Genomic DNA, 6,000 nt, shown 5'->3' with positions numbered 1-6,000 from the left:
TTCTGGAATTTCTAATACTTCTTTGCAGCTGAAACTCCTAACACGTTGCTGTCTTCTGTGGAGTGCATGCATGGTGCTGTGCGGCCCAGCTGGTTCCAAGCGGTCTCCACTGCTCCAAGGGGAGCCCCTGAGCCACCCAGTGGTCACCCCTCCTCCTCGTCCCAGTCTCCGGTAGCTACCAGAGAGTGTCATGACACTCGGTAAATAACCCCCGCACACCCTGGTGTTCAGTTCTGCACGTTCTGACAGATGCATCGGGTTGCACGGGCACTAGCACCTTCCCCTCACTCTCGCTCCCCTAGGCCCCTGGTGGTCAGGCCTGCCCCTGGCCACCTCCCTGATCCCTGTTGCTTACAGTCTGGTTCTTTCCAAACTGCCACTTCGGTGGAGTCACACCGTACGCAGGCTTTTCCAGCTAAATGAGGCTTAGGGCTGTATCTGGCTGCGGAACCCTCCCCCAAGGCTAGCAGAGCGCCCCCTTCCGGGCCGTATGTCAAACAACAAGCCCGACGGCTTTCGTGCTGTTCTTAAGAGGACCAACAGAGGGCGCTGCGGGCCCAGGCGCCTGGCCCCAGCGAAGGCGGAGATTCCGCCTCCTTCCGGTCTCTGCGGACTGCTCAGATCCCATAGGCTAGAGACGCGCCTTGGGGGCGGGGTCAGGGAAATCCCCCCCCCCCCACCGCCGCGCGCCCAGCGAGGGAAAGAGGTCCTCCTCCGCAGGCGGCGGAAGTCAAGAGCGCGGCCGCGGCCCCGCCTCTTCCCGGACTCGCCCCGCCCCCCGCGCCGCTCACTCGGCGCGCATGCTCCTTGGTGCCTCAGTCCGTCTGCGCGCGCGGCCGCCTCCGGCCCCGCCCCCTTGGAGCTCCCACGCACGCCGCCGAGGTTCCCGCGCGGACGGGTGAGGGGGCTGTGGGGCTGGAGCCCGCGCTGCCCTGGAAGCCACTGCTGACGGGGGTCTCCACGAGACGCCGTTCGCGGGACGCGCCGTCGTCGCCGCCTGGGCGGGGGCGTCGGAAAGGACGCTCGAGGGGCCGCTGCGGCCCTGGCGTCCAGAGCGGGCGCGTGGGAGGACGCCGCTCGTCCGCGTTCTCCTGACGGGGCGACGCTCGCCGCGGCCGTTTTTAAGAAGCTGCGTGGAGCCGGCGCCGTGGCTCACTAGGCTAATCCTCCGCCTTGCGGCGCCGGCACACCAGGTTCTAGTCCCGGTCGGGGCACCGATCCTGTCCCGGTTGCCCCTCTTCCAGGCCAGCTCTCTGCTGTGGCCAGGGAGTGCAGTGGAGGATGGCCCAAGTGCTTGGGCCCTGCACCCCATGGGAGACCAGGAGAAGCACCTGGCTCCTGCCTTCGGATCAGCGAGATGCGCCGGCCGCGGCGGCCATTGGAGGGTGAACCAATGGCAAAGGAAGACCTTTCTCTCTGTCTCTCTCACTGTCCACTCTGCCTGTCAAAAAAAAAAAAGCTGCGTGGGGCGGGGTGCGGAGCCGGCGCCGTGCGGCCGGTACCCCTCGTGCCGCCTGCCGTTCCTCATTGTCAGGTGGACGGAGCTCCTCGGTCCGCCGGTCAATCCCCAGACGCCCACGACAGGCCCCGCTGGGCGGACCGGTGTGAAGCCAGGAGCCTGGGCCTCCGTGTGGCTCCGGAAGGCAGCTGGAGTTAAACAATAGCTGGTGCCGGGGCGCTGCCGGTGGAGCCGCCTCCTGCAGTGCCGGCAGCTCTTGGGCGCCGGTTCGAGTCCCTGCTGCTCCGCTTCCCACCCAGCTCTCTGCTATGGTCTGGGAAAGTCGTGGAAGATGGCCCACGTGCTTGGGCCCCTGCACCCATGTGGGAGACCAGGCTCCTGGCTTCTGATCGGCACAGCTCCAACCGTTGCTGCCAATAGGGGAGTGAACCAGAGGATGGAAGACCTCTCTCTCTCTCTCTCTCTCTCTCTCTCTCTCTCTCTCTCTCTCTCTCTGCCGTTCCTCTCTGTGTAACTCTGACTTTCAAATAGATAAATCTTTAAAATGGGGTTCACACTGCGGGTGTCCCAAGCGGTGACCTAGCCTCTGTTCCACACTTCTCTCCTGCAGGCTTATTTTCTTTTAATCTCGTTACATTTTTTAAAAAAGATTTTTATTTATTTATCTGACAGGTAGAGTTACAGACAGTGAGAGAGAGAAAATTCTTCCTTCCGTTGGTTCACTCTCCAAATGGCTGCAACAGTCAGAGCTGTGCTGATCCGAACCCAGGAGCCAGGAGCTTCTTCCCGGTCTCCCACGTGGGTGCAGGGCCCAAGCACTTGGGCCATCCTCTACTGCTTCCCCTGGCCACAGCAGAGAGCTGGACTAAGTGGAGCAACCGGGACAGAACCGGCACCCATATGGGATGCCAGTGCTGCAGGTGGAGGATTAACCAAGTGAGCCACGATGCCAGCCCCAAATCTTGTTATATGTTGAAGTAATTATAGAAGTGTACAAAAAGAGCCCGCACCTCTCCCGTAGCCTTTTCCAGACCAGGCATCTTGTACAGCTGAAGTGTAGGGTAGAAACCAGGCCAGGCTGGTGCCGCGGCTCACTAGGCTAATCCTCCGCCTTGCAGCACTGGCACACCGGGTTCTAGTCCCGGTCGGGGCGCCGGATCCTGTCCCGGTTGCCCCTCTTCCAGGCCAGCTCTCTGCTGTGGCCCGGGAAGGCAGTGGAGGATGGCCCAAGTGCTTGGGTCCTGCACCCCATGGGAGACCAAGAGAAGCACCTGGCTCCTGCCTTGGGATCAGCACAGTGCGCTGGCCACGGTGGCCATTGGAGGGTGAACCAATGGCAAAGGAAGACCTTTCTGTCTGTCTCTCTCTCTCACTGTCCACTCTGCCTGTCAAAAAGAAAAGCCAGGCCGTTGACACTGGAGCAGGCCGACCTGGGGCTTGTTCACTCTGTCCCTCTTACGTATTCCTGTCCGTGTGTGTTCATGCGTGTGTACATGCAGTTCTGTACCGTTTTGTACCAGTTGTGAATGAAGGCCCTGCTTGCTTTTTTTTTTTTTTTTTTAGATTTTAGTTATTTGAAAGGTAGAGTTGCAGACAGTAAGAGGGAGAGACAGAGAGATAAAAGTCTTCCATCTGCTGGTTCACTCCCCAGATGGCTGCAACAGCGCCGATCTGAAGCCAGGAGCTTCTTTTGGGTCTCCCATGTGGGTGCAGGGGCCCAAGGACTTGGGCCATCTTCCACTGCTTCCCCAGGCCATAGCAGAGCGCTGGACTGGAAGAGGAGCAGCCAGGACTAGAACTGGCGCCCATATGGGATGCTGGCGCCACAGGCTGAGGATTAACTTACTGCGCCATGGCGCCGGTCCCCTCTGTTGCTTTATATCCTCGTGAGTCTTTAATGTTGTCAGATGATGACAGTGATTTTTAGGCATATTGGTTGTTGTAGAGTGGGCTGTTACTGTGGGGTCTTTTTTTTTTTTTAATTAAATATTTATTTGGAAGGCAAAATGAGAATGAGCGAGAGAGATCTTTTGTTTATTGGCTCAGTCCCCAAATGCCTGCCACAGCTTAGAACTGGGCTGGGCCAAAGCCACTGGTCCAGAACTGCACCCAGGTCTCCCAGGGGAGGGCAGGGACCCGAGTACAGAGCCATCCTGCTGCCTTCCCAGATGCTTCATGATCGGACGTCAAGTAGCTGGGACTGAAACCAGGCACTTTGATATGGGATACGGCTTAGTCCACTGGGCTGCATTGCCTGCCCCCTCACTGTGGTTTTAATTACCATCATCATAAATTAGTGTTTTTTTAAAGATTTTTTTTTAATATACCCTATTCCTGAATTTTTTTTTTTTTTTTGACAGGCAGAGTTAGACAGTGAGAGAGAGAGACAGAGAGAAAGGTCTTCCTTTTTCTGTTGGTTCACCCCCCAAATGGCCGCCATGGCCGGCGCTGTGCCGATCCGAAGCCAGGAGCCAGGTGCTTCCTCCCGGTCTCCCATGCGGGTGCAGGGCCCAAGGACCTGGGTCATCCTCCACTGCACTCCTGGGCCACAGCAGAGAGCTGGACAGGAAGATTGGCAACTGAGACTAGAACCCGGCATGCCGGCGCCGCAGGTGAAGTATTAGCTTAGTGAGCCGCGGCACCGGCCATCCTGAAATTTTTTAAAGATTTATTTATTTACTTGAAAGTCAGAGTTACACAGAGAGAAGGAGAGGCAGAGAGAGTGAAAGAGGTCTTCTGTCTGCTGGTTCACTCCCCAGTTGGCCACAACAGCTGGAGCTGTGCTGATCCGAAGCCAGGAGCTTCCTCCGGGTCTCCCACACAGGTGCAGGGGCCACAAACATCTAAGATGGCGACAAGGACTTGGGCCATCTTCCACTGCCTTCCTAGGTGATAGCAGAGAGCTGGGTCAGAAGTGGAGCAGCCGGGACTCGAACCGGCACCCATATGGGATGGTGGTGCTGCAGCAGCGGCTTTACCCATTATGCCACACCTCCGGCCCCATAAATTAGTTTTGACTGTTTTAGAACTTCATATACATCATACAGCATATATATTATTTTTGTCTTTTTTTTTTTTTTAATTTTAGTTATTTGAAAGGCAGAGTTATAGAGAGAAAGGAAGAGACAGAGCTTCCATCTGCTGGTTCACTTCCCAAATGGCAGCAATGGCCAAGGCTGGGCCAGGCCAAAGCCAGGAGCCTGGAACTCCATCTGGGTCTCACATGTGGGTGGCAGGGGCCCAAACACTTTTGCTACTTTCCCAGGTGCATTATCAGGGTGCTGGATCAGAAGTGGAGCAGCTGGGACTCAACCTGCTGTGTTTTACAACTCTGGCTCTTGTCTGGCTGCTTTTGCTCAGCGTAACGTCTCTGTCATTCATTTATGTTTTTGTGCACGTTACTAGTTTGCATTGCTAAGCACTGTTCCAGTGTATGAATGTATCAGTTTATTTAGTGCTGGACACTGACACTGTTTCCAGGTTAGAACTATTAGGACTACATTATTGGATGCCCTCTCCCAAACAGTTGTGCCAGCGTTCCCTCGTTCCGATAGCGTGTGAGGTGGCAACGTGGCGTTCAGGAGATTCATCCTAAGTGTGTATCGTCAACCCTCTGTGGTAGTGGAGGCCGACCATCCTTGGTTCCCGGTGGCTTTCCCCTGTTTTATTTGAAAGGTCTCAGATAAAGCTTCATGGGAAATGTATATTGTCTGCTCTGAGAATGTTCTCAAGGATCGATTACACTTTGCCTCCTTTATGAGGATTCTCAGAAGAGATTCTTGCCGCGTCTCAGTAGCCTAAATAAGTCCACTCGTCCCAAGCATTCGGTTTGTTCGTATTTTGAGGACAGTGTGAATAGGGCAAGTGGTCAAGTTACACACAAGTGGGGGATTTAAATATATAGGATCCCTTGTTTTTCTGTTTCCTTACCAATGGCTGTGTTTTATGTGCCTTCCTGTTTTGCTTCTGCTATTTCCAGTTTGTACTTTCTTGCTGAGTTTCATGAGTTCTTGGGATTTATATTTTTATGAATTTATATTTTTGCATTCTCTAGCATACCACGGGTTATGTATCCTGAGTCGGGGTTGTTTTTGGCCATGCCACAAAGCAGTGCATCAGTTCTGTTAGCTGTTTGAGGGGCTGCCTAGAGGAAGAGGGGACTCTTCTTGTGACCTTGGCCTCCTTAGGTGTTGACTGACTGGCCCTAGACCAGTATGTAAAGCATACGCAAATCCTCAAGCTGCCGCTCTGAGCTGGCTGACCACGCTGTCCTTAGCCTCTGATTTGCTGGCTCTGGTTCCTGTCTGTCCTCTCTGTCCGCACCCAAGCCCATCCGCTGCCTGTGTACCCAGCCGCCTCTCTGCTTTCCTCCATGCTGTTGGCCTTGTAGCATCTGTCTTTTTCATGCCCTCTTGAGTCCTCCTGTGTGCCCTCCAAGTGTTGGGGTGCTGGTGGAGTTCGTCCCTCCTCTGCCTTCGCCCCCTTTCTTCTCTTGCCTAGCTGAGTCGCAGGTTTCTTGTGTTGATTGACAAGAACGTGTG

The 6,000-nt window shown here is 55.3% G+C and overlaps 1 protein-coding gene across 3 annotated transcripts in view; it reads left to right on the top strand.

Moving 5' to 3' along the window:
• Window positions 1–829: 829 nt before the first annotated feature.
• SRL (sarcalumenin) overlaps window positions 830–6,000 on the top strand; it is a 65,752-nt gene continuing 60,581 nt past the window's right edge. For all 3 annotated transcript variants that reach the window (XM_062179958.1, XM_062179955.1, XM_062179954.1), the window contains exon 1: window positions 830–898. The gene's annotated coding sequence lies outside the window, so the exon portion shown is untranslated. The remainder of the gene's footprint in view (window positions 899–6,000) is intronic.

The sequence above is a fragment of the Lepus europaeus genome, chromosome 21 (assembly GCF_033115175.1).
Source record: "Lepus europaeus isolate LE1 chromosome 21, mLepTim1.pri, whole genome shotgun sequence".
NCBI lineage: Eukaryota > Metazoa > Chordata > Mammalia > Lagomorpha > Leporidae > Lepus > Lepus europaeus.
Note: the sequence above shows the minus strand (reverse complement) of the source record. Positions and strands in the feature narration are given on the sequence as shown.